This window comes from Notamacropus eugenii, chromosome 3 (assembly GCF_028372415.1).
Source record: "Notamacropus eugenii isolate mMacEug1 chromosome 3, mMacEug1.pri_v2, whole genome shotgun sequence".
Lineage (NCBI taxonomy): Eukaryota > Metazoa > Chordata > Mammalia > Diprotodontia > Macropodidae > Notamacropus > Notamacropus eugenii.
Window position 1 is genome coordinate 88,842,868 of NC_092874.1, and position 26,493 is coordinate 88,869,360.

General features: G+C 39.2%; 1 long non-coding RNA gene across 1 annotated transcript in view; it reads right to left on the reverse strand.

Annotated features, from left to right (window-relative positions):
- Window positions 1-741: 741 nt before the first annotated feature.
- The window catches only part of LOC140532941 (uncharacterized), a 276,289-nt gene continuing 250,537 nt past the window's right edge, over window positions 742-26,493 (reverse strand). The window contains exon 3 of the long non-coding RNA XR_011976743.1: window positions 742-807. This is a non-coding gene — a long non-coding RNA (uncharacterized lncRNA). The remainder of the gene's footprint in view (window positions 808-26,493) is intronic.

Consider the following 26,493-nt stretch of genomic DNA (forward strand, 5'->3'; position numbering starts at 1 on the left):
AATGGAGGGGAAGAAGAAGAAGAAGAAGAAGGTAAGAGGGAATAAGTGAGCCTTCCTTTTGATGGATTTGGCTTCAGGAGGGAATAACATACACACTCAATTTGGTATGGAAGTTTATCTTACCCTACAGGAAAGATGGGGGAAGGGGATAAGAGAGAGAGGATAATAGAAGGAGCAGCAGACTGGGGTAAGGGATAAACAGAAGCAAACACTTTTGTAGAAGGACCAATCAAAGGAGAAAACAGAATAAATGGAGGGTGGGACAGGATAGAGAGAAATATGGCCAGTCTTTCACAACATGACTATTATGGAAATGTTTTACATGACCACACATGTATAACCTATGTCGAACTGCTTACCTTCTCAAGGAGGGTAGGTGGACATAGGGGAAGGGAGAGAATGTGGAACTCAAAGCTTTAAAAATGAATGTTTAAAAACTGTTTTCACATGCAACTAGGAAATAAGATATACAGGCAATGGGGCATAGAAATCTATCTTGCCCTACAGGAAAATAGAAGGTAAAGGGGATAAGAGCAGGGGGTGATAGAAGGGAGGGAAGACTGGAGGAAAGGGCAATCAAAATATACATTATCCTGGGGTTGGGGAAGGGGGAAGATGGGGAGAAAATTTGAAATCCAAAATTTTGTAAAGTGAATGCTAAAAACTGAAAATAGATAAATTTATTATATATATAGATATATATATAGATAGATATATATGATTTAGTACAGCAAAATACTCACTTAAAGACTCTCTTCTGGTGATGTGTATCATCATATGTTGATATTATACAAGGCTTCTTGATAGCTGTAACAGAGAAAACAAATTGATCCTGTTATCAGCATCATTAAGCCAGGTACAAAACAGGGGAAAATGTTTGTCAAAAGTGTTTGACGCTGCTATGAAGGATGTCTAGTATGTAGTCCAAAGGGAAAAAAAAGAAATCCTTTACATATGGTAGGCAAGCTTATGCTCCTTTGCTGATGACTGTGGGTTCATTATATCAAATTGTGTAATACAAAAGAGATTCCTAATCAGATCTATACTGCTCAAAGGGGCTTAGCTTAACAATCCACACAGGAAAATCAGGTGGATAAAAAAATGGATATTGTGCAGATGACAATGTGCTTTTAGAGGTCTATCAGTACACAGAGAGCAGACTGGGTTGAACTGGGGAAATCATATGCCTAGAGGATGCACGTACAACATGTGCAGTGGATAGAGTGCTGGGCCTGAAGTCAAGAAGACTTATCTCCTTGAGTTCAAATCTGGCTTCAGACACTTACTAGCTGTGTGACCTTAGGCAAGCTACTTCACCCTATTTGCCTCAGTTTCCTCATCTGTAAAATAAGTTGGAGAAGGAAATGACAGACCACTCCAATATCTTTGCCAAGAACCTAAACAGGGTCATGAGGAGTTGGATACAACTGAAAAATGACTGAACATAAACTAAGAGGAAGGCTTGTAGGACTTTGAACAATTCCAACCTGTTCCATGAAAAGCTATGCCCCCCCCCAATCTTTTTTTTTAAACTAGCAATAGCTGTCCATTGATGCAATGTAGCTATAAATAATGGGACACTGATCTCCAAAGAAAATAAATGAAATCGCAGGTTCTTTTATGTAATAAAGAAGTACATATCCATACTAGGTACTATGGGGGGAAAGACAGGAAAGGCACTGGTGAAAATGTACCTGGGGAAATATTCACTCCAATAAGTATGATAATGGTTCAGTATAAGATTGTCCCCCCAAATGAAGTCTTTTTAGATTGAACTATAATCTGAATTTGTAGTCTGTATGCAGAATTGTATGAGCCATCACTACGCCGTACTGTGATATAAGTGGTGGCAGAAATGAAGACAATGCCAGTCTTAGAAGTTGGAAAGGACGTCAGAAGTCAGCTTTTCTAACTTCCTACCTAATGGACCAATTCCCTCACCAACAAGCAGTAAGCCACTGCCTGTTTTTTTTTAATTCTACATGGTTCACGGGAGGTGAATCATTCGTTCTATTTTTACAGAGCTCTAATGGTTAGGATATTCTTCCTCATTTTGAATGGGAATCTGACTCTTGTTAACTTCTGCCCATTAGTTTTTGTCAGAGCCACGACAAGGTATTGATGTAACCATCAGTACAGTCAGAAAATTTCCCTTTTGGCATATTACTGTCCACTAGCAGTTTAAATCCTTGGCAATGAGACATCACAAGATAAATACCTATGTGCCTTAGGGAGTAGAATTTTCTAGCACTAAAAACACTAAAATCAAAAGTATTATTTAAAAGTATCCCTTGTAGTGCTCCTCTACCACCCCCCAAAAAACCACTCTGATTCATACTCTGCCCTAGAAAACTGTCTACCTTTGCTAACCCCAGGCCCAGGTCTGACTCAAGTATTGTCCTCTGACACTATGAAGAATGAGTCCTCCCCCTCTTTCACATGATACACCTTGAAATGCTTGAGAAAAGCTATTATGCATTCTCCCTTAAGTCTCTTCTCTTACCTAAACATCCTCAGTTCTTTCATTCAACCCTGATATGACATGGTCTTCCTGGTCACTGCTCTCTGGATACTCTCATTTGTCTATGATCCTCTAAAAATGTAGTGCTTAATATGAAGTATAATCATAGGATCACAGAGATAAAAATGGAAGGAATATCAGAAACCACTGAGTTCAGTTATCCCATTTTACAGATAAGGAAACCTAAGGATTAGGGAGGTTAATCGTATACCCAGGATTACACAGATATTAAGTGAGTGGGGATTAAAACTCAGTTTTTCATGACTTTAAGCCCTAAATTCTCTGCACCATAGCAGGCTACCTCTAACATGATATGACTCTCTGCCTCAAGGAGCTCTTGGTCTTAGTAGAAAAATAAGACTTAACCACCTTGATTAATTACAATATCAGACCCAAATAGTACACAATACAAAAACGCTCCACTAAACACACAATGACTAAGGTGAGAGACAACATGGTATAGTGGATAGAGCGGTGGCTTGGGATTTAGGAGCAACTGGGTATGATTATTACCTCTGACACCAACTAGTAATAATAATCCACTTCACCTCTCTAACCCCCAGTTTTCTCATCTGTAAAATGGAAATCATTACAGTCAGAGCTCTTATCTTTCAGGATCCTTAAGAAAATCAAATAGGATAATGTATGTTAAGCATTTTTCAAACCTTTGATTGCTGTCTAAATATTAGTTATTATTACAGACAGGAAGTTCTACAGGCAGGCAGGCAGAGATAAAACCCTTGCCTAGGAACAAATGTAGTGTACATGGTGTGGATATGTGTCACTGCTGAGAGAATATGAAGCTCGTGCCTTGTCTACACTGGTTGAGAATGTGTAAAATTCATTGCAGTAATTAGTAATTCCCCACGGAGACATAGGATGCATCTGGGAAGTCCTGAAATAGCTATTGAAAAATGGAAAAACTCCAAGGAATTAAAGCAATTACCTTGTCTATCTTCACTGAGGAATGAGGTACTCCATATAAATGGATTTTCTAGATAACTGAAACTTACCCCAAATATAAAAAGTGAGAAAAATAGTGAATGCCCTCCTTATTATACTTATTTTGTAAAAATAAAATAAAATAAATGGCCTATTGGATAGAGCAATGGACTGAACTTAAGAAGACTTGAGTTAAAATATGGTCTCCAACACAAGCTGGCTGTGTAACCCTGCAAAAGTCATTTAACCTAAATCTGCCTCAGTTTCCTCAACTGTTGAATGGGAAAAATAACAGCATCCACCTCCTGGGGTTGCTGTGAGATAAAATGAGATAATATTTGAAAAGATCTCTGCAAATCTTTTTTTAAAATTTTTATTTATTTATTTATTTTTAGATTACAGCATTCATTTCCACCAAATTTTGAGTTTCAATTTTTCTCCCCATCTCTCCCCTCCCCCCACCTCATAACACCTTGTGTTCTGATGACCCCTTCCCTCAATGTGCCCTCCCTTCTATCACACACCCCCTTCCCTTATCCCCATCTTCTTTCTTTTCTTGTAGGGCAAGATAGATTTCTATACCCGATTACCTGTATTTCTTATTTCCCAGTTACATGCAATAACAATTCTCAACATGTGTTTCTAATACTTTGAATTTCAACTTCTCTCCCTTCCTCCCTCCCCACCCATCCCCATTGACAAGGCAAGCAATTCAATACAGGCTACCTATCTGTCATTTTGCAAAAGACTTCCATAATAGTCATGTTGTGTAAGACTAACTATATTTCCCTCCATCCTACCCTGTCCCCCCTTTAATCTATTCTCTCATTTGACCTTGTCCCTTCCCAAAACTGTTTACTTCTAGTTACTCCCTTCCCCTATTTGCCCTCCCTTCTATCATCCCACTAATCCCACTTGTCCCCTTCTCCCCTATTTTTATGTAGTGTAAGATAGATTTTCAAACCAAATTTAGTGAGCATGTTATTCCCTCCTGAAGCCATATGTGAAGAAAGTAAGCTTCACTTTTTTCCTCTCTCACCTCCTCCCTATTCTCCTCCATTGAAAAAGATTTTTCTTATCTCTTTTATGAGTGATAATTTGCCCCATTCCATTTCTCCCTTTTTCCTCCTAATATATTCCTCTCTGATTCCTTAATTTTATTTTTTATATATATCACCCCTTCTGATTCAACTCAACCTACGCTCTCTGTCTATGTGTGTGTGTGTGTATGTGTGTGTGTGTAATCCCTCCACCTATCCAAATACTGAGAAAAGTCTCAAGAGTTACAAATATTATATTTCCATGTAGGAATGTAAACAGTTCAGCTTTAGAAATTCCTTTATGATATCTCTTTCCTGTTTACCTTTTCATGCTTCTCTTGATTCTTGCATTTGAAAGTCAAATTCTCTCTTCAGTTCTGGTCTTTTCATCAAGAATGCTTGAAAGTTCTCTATATCATTGAATGATCATTTTTTTCTCTTGAAGTATTATACTCAGTTTTGCTTGGTAGATGATTCTTGGTTTTAATCCCAGTTCCTTTGACTTCTGGAATATCCTATTCCAAGCCCTTCAATCCCTTAATGTAGAAGCTTCCAGATCCTGTGTTATCCTGATTGTATTTCCACAATATTCAAATTGTTTCTTTTAAGCTGCTTGCAATATTTTCTCCTTGACCTGGGAACTCTGAAATTTGGCCACAGTATTCCTAGGAGTTTCTCTTTTTGGGTCTCTTTCAGGAGGTGATCAGTGGATTCTTTCAATATTTATTTTGCTTTCTGGTTCTAGAATATCAGGGCAGTTTTCCTTGATAATTTCATGAAAGACAATGCCTAGGCTCTTTTTCTGATCATGGCTTTCAGGTAGTTCCATAATTTTTAAATTATCTCTCCTGGATCTATTTTCCAGGTCATTTTTTCATTCTTTTAGTTCTGTTTTGTAATTTCTTGGTTTATCATATAGTCATTAGCTTCCCCCAGCTCCACTCTCATTTTGAAAGAACTACTTTCTTCAGTGAGATTTTGAACCTCCTTTTCCATTTGACTGATTCTGCTTTTTAAAGCCTTCTTTTCCTCGTTGGCTTTTTGGACCTCTTTTTCCAAATGAGTTAGCCTATTTTTAAAGGTGTTACTTTCTTCAGCATTTTTTTGGGTCTCCTTTAGCAAGCTGTTGACTTGCTTTTCAAGCTCTTCCATGGCCTGAGCCCACTGCATATTCATTTTGGAGGTACTGGATGCAGAAGCCTTGACTTCCTCTGACAATATGCATTGTTCTTCCTCATTCAAAAGGATGGAAGGAAATATCTGTTCACTAAGAAAGTAACTTTCTATGGTCTTATTTTTTTCCCTTTTTTGGGGAATTTTCCCATCCAGTTACTTGACTTCTGAATCCTTTGTCAGGAGGAGGGTCCTAGTGCTCCTCCTCACCTCAGGACCTTGCTCAGGGCTAAGATTCAGATCAGCTGCTCAATTTCCCCAGGGTCTTTAGGCGGAGTGCTTCACAGATGGATGCTGCCACTGCTGCCTTGGGCCCATGCTGGGGGGGGACCCTGCTCCCCTCTTGCCCAGTTGGGAAAGCCTTCTCACTGACCTTTGAAGCTTTCTTTGGCACTTGTGGGTTGAGGGATCAGAGACCCTCCCTGCTGGAGATTCTGCCCAGAGACCTGTGGTCCTGTTCTTCCCAGTGCCACATGGCCAGGGGTAGGCTCTACTTCACTCAGCATTCCGTGGGATAGACCTTTCCTGTCAGTTTTCCAGGTTACCTTTGGCTGGAAATCTCTTTCACTCTGTCGTTCTGTGGCTTCTGCTGCTCTAGAATTTATTGAGAGTCATTTTTACAGGTACTTAATGGGCTGTGGGGTAAGAGGTATAATATGTCCATATTTCTACTCTACCATCTTGGCTCCACCACCCCCCATCTCTGCAAATCTTAAAGTACTATGTAATTGCTAGTTATTATTTTGTTTTATACTTGGATATCTTTGTAATTGCTATATTCCTGAAGTAAAACATAAGCTTTTTGAGATCAGGAATTGTCTCAATTTTATTCTTAGAACTTAGCAAAGTGGTGAGTAGGTGCTTCATAAATGCTTATGGAATTGAAATAACTACATAAATGTTGCATATATTAATTATAATGTAAATAGTATTCTACCCATTTTGTACAAGTCTTTCTAAACCATATTTTATACTTCTTTGCCATTTTAACCAGAGCACACAAAACATTATTTTACCTTTCTCGTCTGATCATTAAAAACATCAATTTCATTTTTATACCACACTGTATGTATATAACACAATTGTGCCATCTGTAGCTATTTCAGTTCATCAGAGTATAGTTCCTTCCTGACTCAGCTGGACTCCTGCTTTCAGCACATGGTCTTTTTTGGTTATCCTCATTGCTAGTGACTTTCTTTTGGGACTGCTTCCCTTTTGTACCGCATACACCTTGTAAGGTCATGGTTGGCTACATGTTGTCTCTTCCATTTGAATTCCTTGAAGGCAGGGACCATGTTTTTGCCCTTTTTTATTCCCAGTGTGCACCATGCCAGTCACATAGTAAACCTTGGTAAATGCTTGTTGATTATCAGTATCTGGAAGATGTGGATTTGAGTCCCAGTCTCTGACAGTTATCAGCTATGAATGCAGGCAGTTCTCTAGGACTTATTCCTTAAAACTGTAGACTTGTTGCAACCAGTCTGTTTTTTTTCACATTCCTATTAAATGCATGTTGCATAGAAGAATTAAAATTAATTGGAGAAACCACAAAACAAAACAAAAAGTAATAGAAAAGAAAATGGTCTGCTTCTATCTGTGATCCAATTTCATAGTTCTTTCTCTGGATGTGGAAGGTGTTTGGTCTCAAAAATCCATTGGAAATATTTTAAGTCCATGCATTTCAATGAAGTCTATCAGAAAAATTCCTCACACACTGTGGTTGTTGGTGTGTACAAAGTTCTCCTGGTTCTGCTCCTTTCACTCAGCATCAGTTCATATAAGGTTTCCAGGTTTCTCTGAAGTCTTCCTGTTCATCGTTTCTCATAGCACAATAGTATTCCATTACATTCATATACCACAACTTGTTCAGCCATTCCCCAATTGATGGACATCCCCTTGATTTCCAGTTTTTGTCCACCACAAAGAGAGCTGCTATAAATATTTTTGTACATGTGGGACCCTTTCCCATTTCTATGATTTCTTTTGGATAGAGTCCCAGAAGCAATATTGCTGGGTGAAAGGGTATGCACATTTTTGTAGTCCTTTGGGCATAGTTCTAAATTGCTCTCCAGAATGGTTGGATCACCTCACAGCTCCACCAACAATGAATTAGTGTTCCAACTCTTCTACATCTTCTCCAGCATTTATCATCTTCCTGTTTTATCATGTTAGCCAATCTGATAGGTGTGATGTGGTATCTCAGAGTTGTTTTGATTTGCATCTCTCTAATCAATAGTGGTTTAGAGCATTTTTTCATATGATTACAGATAGTTTTAATTTCTTCCTCTAAAAATTCCCTATTCATATCCGTTAACCATTTATCAATTAGGGAATGACTTGTATTCTTGTACACTTGACTCAGTTCTCTATATATTTTAGAAATGAGGTCTTTATCACAGACACTAGTTGCAAAAATTCTTTTCCAGTTTTCTGCTTCCCTTTTAATCTTGGTTGCATTGGGTTTGTTTGTGCAAAAACTTTTCAATTTAATGTAATCAAAATTTTCTATTTTGCACTTCATAATGTTCTCTATCTCTTGTTGAATCATATATTTTTCCATTCTCCATAAATCTGACAAATACACTATTCTTTCCTCCCCTAATTTGCTTATAGTATCAGTCTTTATACCTAGATCATGTATCCATTTGGACTTTATTTTTGTGCATGGTGTCAGGCATTGGTCTCTGCCCAGTTTCCACCACACTGTTATCCAGTTTTTCCAACAATTTTTGTGAAACAGTGAGTTCTTATCCCAGAAGCTGGGATCCTTGGGTTTATCAAAGAGTAGATTGCTATATTCATTAACTACTGTGTCTTGAGTACCTAACCTATTGCACTGGTCTATCCCTCTACTTCTTAGCCAGTATCAAGTGGTTTTGACGATTGCTGCTTTATAATACAATTTGAGATCTGGTAGGGTCTTGAATGAAAAGAAGGCAGAGGCATGGAGGAAGGGTAAACCAAGAACAGGGGATAGAGTGCCTGAATCATTGGTTTCCTCAACTACAAAGTAAGTGGGTTGAACCAGATAGCAAATGAGGTCTCTGCCCATCCTAGACCTAGGAGGGAATGATCCCACAATGGCAAGGGGAAGAAGGCAGAACAAGATGAAGAAAGAGCTCCTAGACTAGGTTAGCTCAAATATGGCATTCATGAAGGTAAGGGCAGCACAAACAAGACTAGAAAGCTATCATGGCACCAGAAGATAGAGTGTATTAATTACTGCATTTCATTCCATAATCACTAGAAAGCCACTGAAATTTTGTAAGTAGTGAAATGGCATGATCAAATCTGTGCTTATGGAACTTATTTTGTGGATTGGGAAATGGAGGGATAAAGGACCAGTGACCATGATTAGAGATCACTACAGTGTAGGTGATCAGGATCTGAACTAAAGTAGTAGCAGCTTGAATAGAGAAAAGAAAGGAGAGATGTGAGAGTGAATGGATGTGGAGGCTGAGGGAGAAGGAAGTATCCAAAAAGAATCTGTAGTTTCAAGTCTGGATGACTGGAAAAATGGTGGCATCATCAACAGAATAGGGAAATCAGAAGTAAGTGCAGGTTTTGAAGAGAAGAGAAATTGAGTCTCAGGTGTGTTCAATTCAAAGTGCTAGTAAAACAAATGTAGAAATAGACAGTAGGTAACCAGAATCATAAAACTAGAGCTCAGAAAAGAGATTACAATTCAATGCTTAGATACAGGAGTTATCCACATTGAAGGGATAAGTAGAACCACGGGAATGAATGAAATCACCAAGGGAGAGAGTGTAGAGAGAGAGAGAAGGAAATGAGCACCAGGACAGAACTTTGATATTTGTAAAACTGTTTGCCCCTAAACTACATGGCCCCAGACTACAGTGTTTTCATAGGACTTATACCTGCCTTATAAAGTTTTCCTGACCCCTCCCTAGCTTGTCAAACTCTTTGCTATCAATTCTTATTGCTCTCAGTATGTTGGTTTCTAATTCATTAGGGGCAGCTAGGCAGCACAGTGAATATGAGAGCTGGGCTAGGAATTAGGAAGACCCGAGTTCAAAGCCAGCCTCAGACACTAATTTGCTGTGTGACCCTGAGCAAATCATTTAACCTGATTTACCTCAATTTCCTTATCTGTAAAATGAGCTAGAGAAAGAAATGGCAAAGTTGTCCAGTATCTCTGCCAAGAAAACTCCCAATGAGGTCATGAAGAATAGAGTACAACTAATTTACTAAACAGCAATGAGTTTGCTGTGGCCTGAAAAGACAGATCACCAAGTGTTAGAATTGTGTGTATAATAAAAACAAACTTTTGAAGAAGAATTATGGAACCCTGACATCTATTTAGGGTGCATGGTGTCCTTTTTTTGCTTACTTCTTGGTTCTCAGATGTCAGATGAGCATATGCTACTGACAAGTGACTCACCTATGGTTTTATATAGAAGCAAAAGCAAAAATTTTGTACATGAATTCAACAAGCTTTGAATTTGAATTTGAACTGAATTCTTCTGTTGGAGCAGAGAATTACAGAATCAGGAGTGATCCTCAAATCTATAACATTAGTGGACATAAGGAATGCTTTTCACCATTTGGGATGCTCACTATCATGGCATAAAGCTGAATTTTCAAGATGTGCTATTTATTCTCAAGAAGGTGTTAAGAGAGAGTTCTACTCTAAGTGTTCATACATCACAGGCCAAGTGGGTGGCACAGCCAACCCACGTTCTATGCATGCTCTACATAAGACAATGATTGCCATTGAATATGTGCCCTGGCTATGGGCTCATGGTCAGAACATTCAGAATGCTACCAAATAAGGTTAAATAACAATGGTTAGCATGATTTCTCAATTAATTTTCTTATTACTAGAGATTAATGGGAATACATGGACATGAGATGAACAGGATGAAAAAGCTCAGACAGATTGGGATTTGCATGGATGGACAGAATACCCACACCAACAAAATTATGGGTCCACCAAAGTACTAAGTTTTTCCTCCTATTCTTTTCCCTATAATTCTTTATTAAAACAGTTGATTAAAGAGCAACCTACATGGAAAAAAATGACATTCCATGGGGTAGGTTTAGAGAGATAAACTCAGTAAAACTTGGTACATCTCTCGAAAACCTGTTGTTGTTTAGCTATTTTTCAGTCACGTCCAACTATTTGTGACTCTATTTAGGGTTTTCTTGGCAAAAATCCTGGAGGGGTTTTTCATTTCCTTCTCTAGCTCATTTTGTAGGTGAGGAAACTGAGGCAAACAGGATTAAGTGACTTGTCCAAGGTCACACAGCTACTAATATCAGAGGCCAGATTTGAATTTAGGAAGAGGAGTCTTCCTGACTCTAGGCCTGGAACTAAGTGTTACATAATCTCAGGGTTGAAATGAACTTCAGGGGTCACCCTTTTGATCTGGTTCCTAAATAGAAATCCCCTCAGCTGACTAAGAAAGATAGTAGATTCTCCTTTGCTAACTGTCATTAAGCAATAGCTGGAAGGTGAATTGTCAGAGAAGTTAGGTAAGATATTTCTTTTTAAACAGCACATATTTAAAATTTAGCCTAAATCTACTTTTCTGCAACTTCTATCCATTGTTCTCAGTTCTCCTCTCTAGAGATTATCAAAAACAACAAAAAAAAAAAGAGTTACTGTATTATAACCAAAGCTTGTTAAAAAAAAAATTTATCTAGGAAACAAGACCATAGTAATATTAAAACATTTACTATTTGTTGAGAGATCAGGCTACAAAATTCTAGAAGTGTTCTTAAATTATAATATTCCATTTTTACCATTATGAATTCATAATATAAAATCAATTAAGTAAAATATAGTTTGAAGCCTATTCACTTATTAGATTCTTATAATAACTAGGTTATTTGATCCTCTTTCTCTATTTCCTATTATCTTTTGATTAGTTACTGATGGCTCTTTAATTTTGCTTATTCTACATCTCTTTCCCCACTTCCACCATGTAACAGAAAGCTTTTTCGCAACACATTCTAAATACATTTACTTAGAATAAAACCTTTCTTGGGCTACGTGTGCCATTTAAGGGCTTGAAGCCAGCGAATCCATCAAAGGACTGTAGTTTGGAAACCCCTCCTGAGTGATCTTCACTGAGTCATCTTCAGCTGACATATATATGTAATATATATGCAATGCCTAACCTACACTATCTCTTTGGAACCTCAAGGCAACCCTATGAACTGGGTACTATCATTGTTATCCCCATTTTACAGATGAGGAAACTGAGTCTTATAGAAGTCAAATGACTTACCCATGGTCAGATAGCCAGGAAGTATTGGAAGTGGGATTTAAATCTAGGACTTCCCAACTCACGTTCGTCAACTATATCTGCTTTTCTAAACTGTTTCCAGATTTTCGGCAGGGACGCCTTTTCACGAATCAGAGAGAGAGACCCTTGGTTTGCCTTTCAATACCTCCATTCAGTTCACCAAGCACTAAGAGTTCTCTTTGTCTTCTTCATAACCCAAACACAAAGCCCATGATCAATTCCTTTCCATCTGCCCTGGAGACCAGAGTCATAATAAGACCAGAGTTATTTATGGTGCTTGGCCCCAAGGAACCCGCACTTGAGGGGATGGCAATCTCTCCTTGCAGTTTCTGCTGCTCCAGAAACTTGACCTGATAGTCTTCCAGTGGCATGCACCTCACAGCAGGGTTACTACCACCATGGTTCCTTCACTTTGACCCTTCTCGCTAGGGTCTCTGCTTCCCCCATTCCAACCTACTCAGGGAAAAAGAGCCAGACCCCCTCCTTTCCAGATGTGACTAGGGCCATGGCTGGACGTCCTTAAACCCACCTCATTGGACTGTTCTTTGTGCCACTGCTGCCATCACTGATACCCACCACCCTCTACCCATCACACACACATATACAACTGGTTTTGTCCCATCCTGAAAATTTCCTAGCTATAGCTCTGCTCCTGATTGTCTTTCTCTAACCAAAAGAAGGTTCCTTTCTACCTGACTACCCTCTCATCCCTTTTTCTTCCTTTTGAGAAGACTTCATTTCTACTCTTACGTATAAGATAATACCTTGTATGTACACAAAAAGTTCCCTTTATTAAGATCCTGGGCATACTTGTCTTTTATAACATGCCTCTGTGGCAAAATGTAATCCTCAGAACCAATTATTCAAAAGGGTCGTTATCTCTTCCAGAGCAAACTCAAAGCTATGCCTAATGTGGCCTTTTAAAATACAGAGTTTAACAAAATTTTGTTTTGTTTTGTTTTCTTCCCCACAGAGAGATATTTCCATCCTAGAAATATTTCTGTCCCAACCTCCAGTATAATACTGCCTGTTTTGAATTTGCCAATGTATATTAAATATAATGAGTGGTAGATTTTCTGGGAGACTTAAGAATCAGACATGCTGCAAAAGTTTCCCAGTGGCTGCTGGGAATGCTTCTGAATCTCAGCTGGCTCCCTATTTGAACATCACTTTCCCCACAGATTTCCCATCAAAAGTAGAGCAATGACAAATGAGAAAGTGCTTTATTCATCATTTTGCCAAATGAAGAATATCCCTGTGATAAGTGTGGCCTCTTTTTTAAAATTAGAAAGACAGATTCCTTCAATATTAATAACTGAAATTTGATTTCTAGAATCTCTAAAGTTGTACCTTTTCCTCAGTAAAAATATATGTCCCTTGTGGTAAGATGTTTCATTCTGATATAACATGTTCTTAATCTAAGCGCTACTCCAAGCTAGATGCCTAGAGATGTGATTTTAGGAGTGCTGAAAGGTCCATTTCCCAGAAATCACTCTCCTCTTTGTCCCTACATAGCCAGTACTGAAGATTCATGTCATGAGAGTCACTCCACTGAGTCAAGGGCATTGTCTCCAGGATACATCTGTTAGAGTACAAAGATGGTGTACCTGGTAGATTGGCAACTAACCCATCAGCTTGTTAGCATCTCTTAGTTCATCAGCATAAAACAGACTCTGGACTGTCGGAGATGGTATTAAGCCCAGAGTTTAGAGTACTGGCAGAGAAGGGAATCATAGGTGGGACAACATAGTGAAGCACTATGGAAAAGTAGCACACAGAATGGAACACTGGCCATTTGAGGATGGGAGAAAAAGAAAAGAAACCAGAGAGCTAGAGACATCCCAAAGACACATGCTGCCTACTTCATAATGTTACCAAGTCTGGCAATAAGCCCCATCTCTTTGGATGATTCATATTAATCCATTCCTTCTTGAAGAAAATGACCTGAATTATTTATCTAGAGTATTCTAGAAGAAGAACATGATCTAGAAGTCTAAAAGAAAAGTGAGGACTCTGACATTCTATCCCTCAATTTTCCCCTCACTTCCATTATGCACTTCAAAGAAACTCAGCTAATGAGATTTCCCATCAGGAAAATGGGCACAGTCAGCTGGGGACATATGATCTTATATCTGGAAGGAATCATAACTCATTTTATAAGTGGGAAAACTGAAGTGCAAAGAGGTATAATACTCTCCCAAGGTCACTCAGCTGGACAGTAGTAAAGGGAGTTTAGAATCCAGACCTGAATTCAACAGTTACTCAGTAAAGCATGGAGATGTGTGAAAACTATGGACAACTGACATGTGGAGGCTTCTAGTTCAAACTGTCTGGCTGCTAAGGCAAGGAAAGCTCATCAAATCCAACCCTGTTATTTTGCAGGTAAGAAAGTTGATCCTAGAGAAGTAAAATGACTTGATTAAAGTCAACCAGAGAGTAAGAATTGAGCTGCAATGAGATCCCAACTCCTCTGACTCAGGATATGGAACTCTTTCCAACACATCAGTTTCTGTAGAGTCCATGACCAAAACAACCAAAGAAATGAACCACACTATCCCTCTTGCTTCTCCATGGTGGCTGGGCTTTCTTCACACCAGCAAACTAGATTCCAGTTTCCCGGTCACTGATTGCTGCCACCTGTTTTGCCAAAGGGATTTTTTCATTCTCCTTCACAGTCAGTCTGTGGTCATTTGACAGAGTTAACATGACTCTACACATGACTACAGAACATGTATAGGGGATCTTTGCCATTGCAAGAGACATGGAGTACCAGAAGCAGTTGTAGAGGGATGGTGAATTTTCCATGTTCTAAACCAAGGATCAGGGCATTAAGTAAGTGTCTAGGAGAAGGGTTCTTAACCTTTTTGTGTCATGGATCCCTTTGGCCATCTGGCTAAACTTATGGACCTCATCTCACAATTAGTTGTTGCCCATATGCACAATTGAAAGAAATGCTAAAATTCAGTTACCAATTAGAGGAAAAAAATGTATTTTTTCCCATCCAAATTCATAGATCTTTTGAAATCTGCATGCTGACAGTCTTGGGTATCAGTCCATGGATCCCCTTAGTTTAGATCAGGAGTCAGCAAACTATGACCGGGGGCAAAATCCAGCCAGCTTTCTATTTTTATGTGGTCCATGAGCTGAGGGGTCAATAAACTATAGCCTGTGAGCCAAATCCAGTCTGTTACCTGTGTATGTATGGTCCATGTACTGTAGACCCCTTATCTAGCTGGAGAAAGGGAAATGGAATAGATTGTTATCTAATGAATCTTTTCCCATTTAGCAAGTCATAGGATCACAGACTTAGAGCCAGATGGGATCTCGGGGATCATTCCTTCCAATCTCCTCATTTTACAAAGGGGAATGATAAGGCACAGAGAGCTGGAGTGGCTTGCTTGGATCTGTCTTACTGATACACCTGCTCCCTTCAATGGTACAGCTCCCAAACTCTCTTGCCCTCTCATCTCATGAGACCTTAGTATGCATCCCTCCAAAGGAGGACCTGGCTCTAGTTCTCTTGACATCTTGTTGGTGTCAGAGAAGCACACAGCTGTTCATTTGATTAACTTTTTGTTGCCATGTAGATCCAATGAAATCTTTTACATTGCTCCTTCTTTTGGCTGGACAACTCATCTAATCCCCTTATCTTACTGAGGATGCACAGTGAATCACTCAAGGCCACAGAAGTTGTAAGGTGCAGAGACGGGATTTGAGACTCAGTCCTTTGACGCTAACCTGAGAGTTCCCTCCACCACAACATGATGCCATTTCTCTTCCTTTCCTTTCACTGCTCTAAAGAGTAGTCCTACCTACAAGAGTCAGCTAGGTGGCCCAGTGGATGGAGTGCCAGGCCTAGAGTCAGGAAGACTCCTCTTTTTGAGTTAAAATCTGGCCTCAGATACTTACTAGCTGTGTGACCCTGGGCAAGTCACTTAACCCTGTTTGCCTCAGTTTCCTCATCTGTGAAATGAACTGGAGAAGGAAATGACAAACCACTCCAGTATCTTTGCCAAGAAAACCCCAAAAGGGATCATAAAGTTGGGCATGACTGAAAAAGACTAAATAATAACATCCTACAGGAATTTACTTGTCAGATGATTAGGGAACTATTAAAAAGTCAATATCTGCAATTAAATATGTGTGTGTGTATTGGAGGTGAGAGGGAGGACAGTCATCATCATCATCATGTTTGTCCTTTGTTGCTGAAGAAGACCATGCCATCAGAGAAATAATGACATGACTTGCACTTTGACTTTGTTTTGAGTGAGGGAGGGCTGCACAGGTCACCAGCCTCACTTCTCCTCCAGAGTCAAATGAATCCAGTGACCTGATATTCCTCAGGATGACTGGAGATGGCCCAGGATGCACTGGGAGACCTTGGGGGAGGACAGTATGGACTCTGTGAAACATCAATATTCAGAGCTAGCCTTGTACTCAGTTACTAGGGTCATCTATATGGTTGGATTTAAATGATGGCTGAAACACTGATTCAGCAATGTTCTCCAGAATGATAAGGAAGAGAGCCACCCCCATGACTTGTCCTTCACAATCCTATTTTCGTACATATTTTCAATATCAAAATATTTTTGATATCAGTAAAACTCAAAGAACTGCTAGGACTGTCCCATCACTAACTACTTATAATAGTTAATGTAAGTGAACAAGAAAAAAATTAAGACTCTCTTATTGTACGCAAATTTTTAGAAGCTGGAGGAAGGAAAGATTTAATCCCTTTCCCTTATGTAGCTTGTTTCAGTAAGAGGATCTCTCTCTCTCTCTCTCTCTCTCTCTCTGTTTCTCTGTCTCTCTCTCTCTGTCTCTCTCTCTCTGTCTCTCTCTCTCTCTGTCTCACACACACACACTCATATAACTAATACAAAACTATCAGTGGTAAGTACATAAGAACGATGAAAGCAAAATGCTGTGTGAAATCCAGTGAAGAAGATCCTTAATAACTGAAATGGGAGTATTAGAGAAGGCTTCCTGAAAGAGGCAGCCAATGAGCTGGGCATTAAAGGATGGAAAACAGTCCTGGTATGGTGTTGCAAAAAGTATGCTGTTGAAGAATGGGGTGCATCCAAGAGAAGAATAGTTCATTTTAGCTAGAACACAGAATACATGGAGGCAGAAAAGTAATTTACCAAAGGTATGTGTAGGGCAAATTCAGTTGAAGAGTAAGATATATGAAAACATGGAAAACTGTCCTACTGTAGGTACATTCGGGCTTCTGCCTGTGGTGGTTGCGTTCTAGATCATCCCACAAAACACAGAAATGGTAGTTGCTTTGGAGAAAAAGTAGGCCCTTCCCAATCACAGAGGAAGCACATATCCCTCAGAGGCAGTGTGATACTATGGCAAGAATGCTAGATTTGGGGTCAGATGAGCTGGGTTCAAAACCTAGCTTTGCCACTTAATATCTGTATGACTTTGAAAATTGTTTAACCTTTGTAGTCTGGAGTTCCTCATCCATAAAATAGTGGGATGGGGGTAGGAGAAGATGGACCAGATGAGCTATAAACTCTAAATCTATGAGACCGTGAAATGATGTAAGGGTCCTGAGTCAAAGTCCCATTCACCCCATGCTAATCACAGCTCTTTGTTTCTATTTTTCTTTGTTTTTACTTTTAAATTACCATTTATTGAGGTAGAGACAAAGGATATACAGAGAGAAACACTTATAAATCTAACCACCCAGAGGTCCAGCTCCTCATACAGCCAGGATACATTTGCTGCCCACATTTAACTAGGAACTGGCCAGCTCTGCCAAGACTACAGACTGACCCTGAGTAACCTTCTCTCCACTTCTCCCCTAATAGGACATTACTTTTTACTTAAATGTACCAATCCAAGGGGTGAAAATCCTATGTGTTTATAAATCTACCAATCAGAACTAAGCCAGTTAAGAGTATACACCTGAGGGGCTACAGTTTCAGTTTGTGTTTTTTGTGTTATACATTTTTTTGGGGATAGTGAGTTTTGACTTACAGAATCACTAATCACTTTGAATGTTTCTGTGCTGGAATCCATCAGTCCTTGCCAGGAAGTCAGGTATGACCATACTGCCTCACTCTCTCGGCCCACATCCATCCCTTTTCTGAACTCCTACACCACTTCTGTCTGTTCTATTCATTCTGCATTTAATATACAGACACTGCCACACATCCCAAAAAGGGTGCTGTGCTATGTGTTGAGAATGCAAAGATTAAAAATGAAACACTAGGTCCCCTCTGGCTTAAATTCTATTAAGGAAGACACACTCATATATGCAAATATGTCGAATATATGCAAAATGATACAAGGTAATTGCTTTTTTTGAGCGGTGGAAGTAGGTGTTTAGGTGATGAGGAAGGCTTCAAGTTAAGTGGCTATGTTTGAGCTGAGTTTTTAAGGATTCTAATTGGGCAGCTAGGTAGCTCAGTAGATAAAGTACCTGGCCTAGAATCAGGAAGACTCATCCTCCTGAGCTCAATTATGACCCCAGATACCCACCAGCTGAGTGACCCTGGGAGTCACCCAACTCCATTTTCCTCGGTTTCGTCATCTATAAAACGGAGAAGGAAATAGCAAACAACTTCATTAGTCTTGCCAAGAAAACGCCAAATGGGGTCACAGAGTCGGACATGACTGGAAAAATAACAAAGGATTCTAAGAGTCTGAGATGAGAACAGCCTGAGCAAAGGAATGGATAAAAGAGATCAAATATCATGTGTTAGGAACAATCAGAAATCTAGTTTGGCTGGAACATAGAATATGTGTCATGTATATTAAGGCTAGAAATGGAGTCTTGGGCTAGTTTATGAAGATCTTTAAAGCCAAATGAAGGAGTTTATAGCTGATTCTAGAAGGACTGGGGAGTCAATGGAGTTTATTGAATAGGCAAGTGTAATGGTCATATCTGCGCTTCAAGCATATTACTTTGGCAGCCATGTCAATATGGATTGGCAAGGATGGGGAGGAAGACTTGAGGAAGGGAGACCAATTAGAAGGCTACTGTAGTTATCCAGAAAAGACGTGACAAGAGTCTGAACTAAGATGATGGACATATGAGTGGAGAAAAGGGGATATATATGACAGAGCTTATGGTGATAAAAACCTAATAAATAATAAATCCAGGGGCTTGCTCTTTTATTAGTTAACCTCACTTCTGCAAGTAGAAATTCTATCAAGACAAGTTATGAGCTAATGATAATGCCACCCAGGATAACATTACCACTTAACTGTTTCATGTGTGAATGTCTCTTTTCTTTTGTCCCTCCTATAAACTAGGGAAGGGATCTGATTCTCTGCCTACTGCAAATCCCCTGGACATGTGAGATCTTAAATTGAGATCCTTGGACTTTAAAAAAAAAAGTTGGTAACTTTATTTCAATATAATTGTCTTCTGTTGTAATCTTATGTATTTTATCTTGTTCTACTTAGAAGTGGCCAATAGTCTTCACTGATTTCCCAAAGAGTCCATGAAACAAAAATGGTGAAGAATCCCTATTTTAGAAACTATAATGAGTGAAAGAATGCATGCATGAAGACAAGAGAGTGCATCCTCAAGAGAAAGCACACAGAATTAAATTTGCCGTATTCTTAAGTCTTCCCTCATTTATACTTCCAAAATGGATTCTCTTTCTATCTATCTTGGAGGATGGCTAGCTACAGCTCTCTATGGAAAAGCATTATGAGAAAACACTGGAAAAATAGAGTGTTATCAAATTATAGAAGACCACAAATGCCAGACAGAGAAGTCTGAATATCATTTATGGCCATAAAGAAGCCACTGCTGGGTTTTAAACCAAAGCAAGGACATGATCAAATCTGTACACAAGAAAGATTATTCTGGAATGAACAGGATGGTACAGAAGGTGGAGGCAGGAACACCTGGCAGGGACACATCCAAGATTGGAGCTTGGGCAGAGAGAAGTCGGCCATGCACACATAGACTCCACTTATCACAAGGAAGGTTATACAGACAAACAGTCCCTCAAGGAAACTTTGTGTGTTCTAGGGAACTGAGCACATGACCCTGGCAATGTCAAGGGATGGATGCTGTAGTGAAGTAGTAAGGAGTTCCTTGGCTAAACAAAACATTTCAGGAACATGTGCTTGGACAGATAGACTGACAACAGAAAAGCGACAGGAGAGTTCTTGAACAAGAGAAGCAATCTGTGAACCCAGACAACAGCAGAGCAAATGAGTAAAGAGAGACAAAGACATAGGGTGGAAGAACATATCTGAACATTGTCCTTCACTGGTATTGTGAGTTATGGTGACTGTGCAGGTCTAGGGAAGGGAAATCAATGCTTTACAAGCTCAAGGGTCTTTCCCCTTGTTGGAAAGCTTCAATTCCAAGAAAGGACTGTAAGCCCAAGTTCCCTTAGAGGTGGGTGGGGTTCACCAGAGAAGAAAGAGAGTGGTCTGGTTGTTTGTAGACTCACATGGGAGTTCTTTTTATCTTGTGTCAGGTTAAATAAAGGCCTTTCTATGTGTTTGATGTCCTGTTAGCTTGTGTGTTTGCAAAAGAGTTGAGGGTCCTTTATCTTTCGAAAGACTTCAATAATGAATCTGGTCCCTGAAAACCTAGGGATTTGGTTACAGAGTTGTATCAGGCTGAAAAAAAAATCATTCTTTCCATATTGCCTTCAGTTGGGTCTTAATGGAAATTAGCATTTATCTGGGAGATTCTAATTCAGGGGGCTGAAAGGTAGTTGGGGGAAGGGTTTCATTATTAGCAGGTTGGCTAAGTTAACTGTGGAGATGATGCATGATTTGTGAAGCTCTTTCTCTGAAGACAATCTCTGAAGCTATCCATTTACCTCCTGCACATTATAGGAGGATAAAATTGTTTGGTGAACTTTCTGAACTTTTGAATTTTTTTCTTACAAACTTTTGTTGGTGGGCAAATTATTTAGAGACATACTGGTGGATCTTAACTAATGAGCAAAATTTCACAAAAAAGTTCTTGAAAGGCTACCATGATGAAGCAATTCAAAAAGTCTTGCTTTTCTTTTCTTCCTTTTTTGCATTTTAATCCGACATCAGCATCCACTCTCCTCCTCATTTCTGTTCTTTGTATCCTCCCCAATATCTTTTCTCATACATTTGCTTCAGGTTGATATCCTATGAAGTAGAATAATGAAAAACTGCAATTTCACCCCTGGAGACTGTGGTTTAAAATTCATTTGCAACTCAAGTTAGCTAAATTTGGTTACGTCAATTTCAACTCACATTTACTCTAGGTACTTAAAGAACTCCTAGCCAGGAGACTACTGACAGCTGGTCAGGCAGGCAGGCAGGCAGGAAGGAAGGAAGGAAGGAAGGAAGGAAGGAAGGAAGGAAGGAAGGAAGGAAGGAAGGAAGATTAATTACCCAAAGTCATCTAGTTAGTATCTGCAATCATATTTGAACTCAAATCATCATCATCACAGCTAACATTTATATGGTACTAACATTTATACGTGTCAAGCACTGTGCTTAAGCATTTAACAGTTATCTCTTTTGATCTTCAAAATAATCTGAGAAATAGATAGTATTATGATCCCATTTACAGATGAGGAAACTGAGGCAATCAGTCAGGTACTTTGCCCAGAGTCACATAGCTAAGTGTCTGAGATCAGATTTGAACTCAGGTCTATCCTGATACCAGGCCTGGCACTCTAATCACTACATTTCAATGTGTAATAGTTTACAGGGGCAGGTGGGACTTGGGTTATGTTATGCATTGTCACCTAAATATCTAATCTTATTGAAAGGTCAATTGTGTCATACATCAGAATGAGAAGACTAGAATTTAAATTGTCAATTAAAAGCAGGGCTGGCTCATCTTGCTTTCTGGATTTCTGAGTTGTTATCCTAGGACATTATTAGATCCTTGCTCACTCTATGTGCCTTCTTTTCCCATGAGAATGAAGAGGATAACACAGGCATACCCTGATATGTGAAAATTTGGCTTATGAGTCCCTGCAGTGGGTTTATATAACCTGTACAAGGAAGTGGACAGTTACTTATACTGTACTGGGGGGGGGGGGTAGTTTTCCTTGAACTCCATTCATTCTTCCCCTTATATTTCAGAATGCATTTCCTCGTCAAATCCCTTTTTATAAATGGTGGTTAGTTTTCCAGGCCAACCCACAAAAGCCTATTTCAAATACAATATCCCTGAAATATTGTACATTCGCAATGACAAATAGTATAAAACAAGACTGCTGAAAAGGTATATAGTACTCTATTTTGGTGACATTATGGATTAAATATGCTTTAGAGACTGGCCTGAGAACCTGATCACCATTTAATTCCATTGCTTCTATGAGAAAATGGAGACTGCACATGCAAGGAATAGGGGATACAATAACTCAGAAACATTTTTCACCCTCTAGTACTGGGAAGAAGTATTCACCCCCAAGCATAGAACAAACTGGTTGTATGCACATGACTGTTCATAGATAAGAGATCTAGAATTAAAGAACCTTAGAAGCCATGTAGTCCAGCCCCTATGTTTTAAAGACAAGGAAAACTGAGGTCCAGAGAGGTCAAGTGACTTGCCCATTAAGTTAATAAATGTTAATAAATAATAAGGTAGGCTTTGAACCCAGGTTCTCCTGATTTCAAGTCCAGCTACCCAATATACCAACCTACCTCCCTTAAGTCACATATGTACATGTATGAAAGTACGCCCATAGTGTCCCTTTTGCTCCCTCCCTTGGGAAACTGAAGACACACTAAAATTCTACTGTGATGCCATATTATGGTATGGAAATGACCCTATCTTCTCAAAACTTATGCCAAATGAGTGCCAGCTCTGCTAAGCTTTATCAAGCTTCAAAAGCTATGAATGTAGCCTAATTATGGACTGACCATCTGTTGACCAAGAATCAGCTTATCAAATTTTTGAGGTACATCACCAAGTTGTCCCAAGTGTGATGTTTTGTTCTCATTTCTTATCACACCAACACTCCAAGACCATCTACTGAGTTAAAGAAGGACTGAAATCTAGGTCAGCAGAGGGAGTGCCCACACAGATGAAATTATAAATGCTGGAAATTAAAATGTTCTATGAGAAAATACATTTAAATTCCACACATTTAATTGATAAATGAACACCGGTACCACAACTTGTTTGAAAATGGAGGACTATTTGTAGTAGTGTGATTCATAAGCCTATGTTTTCAAGACCAGACCAACGATTCTTATAGAAGCAAAAGATTTCAGAGTTAGAAGAGAGCTGGGAAGGCCCTGGTCCAACTATCTCTTTTATGCTTAAATCACCTCTAAAATGTCCATCACAAGAAAAATATTTGCACTTTACTTAGGCACTTGGAATGATAGAAAGCTTATTACTTCCTCAGGCAGCATATTCTATTTCTGGTCAATTCTCATTGTTAGGAAGTTCTTCCCTATAAAAAGTGAGAATCTCCTCCCAGTAACTTCTCCCCTCAGAAGCTATCCATAATAAACCCATTCCTTTCACATATGAGAGTTCTTTAAATATTTCAAGACATCGACCATGTGCCACCTGAATCTTCTCTCCAAGTTGAATATCCCTAATCTCCATGGGCTTCAAATGCCAAATGATTTGTCATTATCATACAACATGATTTCCAGACACCTCAACATACTGGCTCTCCTCTTCTGGGAGAGCACAAGACCACAGAATATCAGAGTTGAAAGACACTTCAGGGGCAATCTAATCCAACCAACACCTGAATAAGAAAAGAATCCTTCTTCCAATACCTTCAATCAATATTCATTTATTCTATGCTTTGAAACCTCCACTGAAGGAAAGCCCATCATCATCCAAGATAGCCCATCCCCCTTTTAGGCAACTCTAATTATTAATAGAGCTGCATCTCAACACCTTCCATCCACCATTCCTAGTCTGACCCCTAGAGCTAAGGTGAACCTTGCCTTCTCCTTCCTTCTCAGGGGGCATTTTCCATCACACCACTGGAGAAATTTAGGAGAATGAAGCTCTCAGCTAAAACCTAAAATTCAACTTAACTTCATTCCATAAGCATTTATTAGCATCTATAATATACAAGGTAATGTGCTAGTCCTCAGAGGTACAAAAGCCAAAACAGACATAACCACTGCTTTCAGAGTCAACATTCTAAAATTACAGTGCAACACAGAGAGATACCCCCAAACTCAAGCTTTAGAGAGGGGATAGCCCTGAATGAAATGTGGCTTCTCTGCTTATTTGACCTTTGGTTTTCCTCATCTAGGTTATTCATTATAAGGTGATTGCTGCATGTTGGAATTGAACCAAAGTTACCAAGATTACCAAACTGCCAACTATAATTTCTAATCAATGCAAATGAGTGTTTCAGAGGTGAAGAGATACTAGAGTTGGAGAGATCCCAGAGTCATCAGGGTTTAACCCCAGGATAAAGTTCCTTGTGCCTTGAGGATATAGACTCATTCTGCTTTTGTTCTGTTTAGTTACCCTTCACTTGAATTTGGCATGTAATCTTAAAGGTCAAACTGTGAGAATATGGGACAAGTTTCCCTATGGTTATTAATGAAGGCAATAGCACGGTTTCCAATGTGGGTGATTTATAACTGGGCCTTTAAGCACCACTTCCACTGGCAGGGAATGGTTCCTGCATGAGATGATATGAAAAGGAAATAAAATTATCAGAAGCAAGGACAAAACAGGAAGGGTCCAAAGCAAGGAGATCTAATCACAATATGGGAAGAACTGACCCAATTACATCACCATAATTTATTATCGGAGCGGAAAACGCCTACTTATAGAGTTTGTGTCAAAATACAGAATAGCTTTGCTTTCTGCCTTTCAGAGTCCCCACCTTTATTAACATTTATCTGCTAATAATCACAATCAATATGCTTCTCAAAGGAAAATATTCTCAGTTCCCCGTTGTTCAAATAATCACAGAATTTCAGGGCTTGAAGAAATCTCAGTAGTCATGGAAACCAACTGGAAAAACAATCCTCAGTACAACACACCCAACAAGTGGTCATGTGGACTTTACTTGAAGACTTTCATTTCCCCAGTAATCTACTACATCTTTGCAAGCAGCCATCTCACCTTCAGATACTCTAATTGTTAATAAGTTTGGTTGGTTTTTTCCCCTGAAATCAAGGCTATGTTGGCCTCTCTTCAACTTTGACACACTGATCCTGCTTCTGTCCTCTGGGTCCAAAGATAATAAACCCTTCTTCTAGAAGAAAGAGGAAGGATGGGATTTTAACTTCCTTATTCCTAGAAGCTGTGCTATTTTAATGCAGTCCAAGAATACATTAGCCTCTTGGACTGTTGTATCAAATTGTTGACTAATGAGTTTTCAACCCATTAAAACCTTATATGTTTGTTGGGTGAACTATTATCTACCCATGTCTCCCCACTCTTGGACTTATATAATCAATTTCTTGAAATCCAAATTCAAGACTTGACAGTTATTCTTATTAAAATTCATCTTCCTAGTCCAACATTCAAGTCTGCCAACATCTTTCTGGAACTTGATTCATTCACTCATTCATTCATTCAACAAGTATTTTTTAAATGCCTGGCTTAATATGTGCCACTGTGCTAGGCATAAAGACAAGAGAAAATAGTCCCCGCCCTCAAGGATATGCATTCAAATGTAGGGACCCTATCATTCTATGTGTCAGTTGTCCCTCCTGGCTTTATGTAAGCTGTAAATTGGATAAGAAAGTCATCTAAACCTTTTGGCAAGTTATTGATAAAAATGTGGAATAGCACAGGGTCAAGCACAGATTCCCTGCTGTGCTCCAAGACAGACTTCCTTCACAGTTGGCATGGAACCATTAATGACTTCTCTTTTGGTCCACCCATACAACCAGTTCTGAGTTCATCTTTTTTTACAAGAATAACATGAGATGCTTTCTCACACATTTTGCTAAAATCCAAATAGACTACATCAACAGCATTCCCCCTATTTAATCATAGCCTTTTCGAAATAAAGAAATAAGGTTAGTTTGGCTTGGTGTTTTCATGATGAACCAATGCTAGCTTTTTGAGATCACCATTTGCTATTCTAGATGCTCACTGATCCTTTGCTGTTATTGTTCAGTCCCTTCATGACTCCATTTGGGGCTTTCTTGGCAAAGACACTGCAGTGTTTTGCCATTTCATTCTCCAGCTCATTTCACAGATGAAGGAACTGAGGCAAACAGGGTTAAGTGACTTGTCCAGGGTCACATTGCTAGGAAGGGTCTGGGGTTGGATTTGAATTCATGAAGATGAGTCTTTCTGTCTCCAGGCCCAGGAGGCTCTGTTCACTGTGCCACCTAGCTACACTTTATAATCCTGAGCTCCCTTCAAGATTCAACTTTGATGCCAAATCTTAAGAGAAGTCTTTTCTCATCTTCCTTGTTAACCCTCAAATGATCTTTTCTTAATTTATCTATGTAGAATATCATATCCAACCAGCAGAAGCAAGCCCTTGAGGGGAATTAATTATTTTTTATTTGGTTTTTGACTGGCCAGCAACTAGCACAGTGTAAGCACCTAGGATGGTAGGTAACAAACCGTTATTGCATTTAATTTTGAAGGATTTGGACAAGATGATCT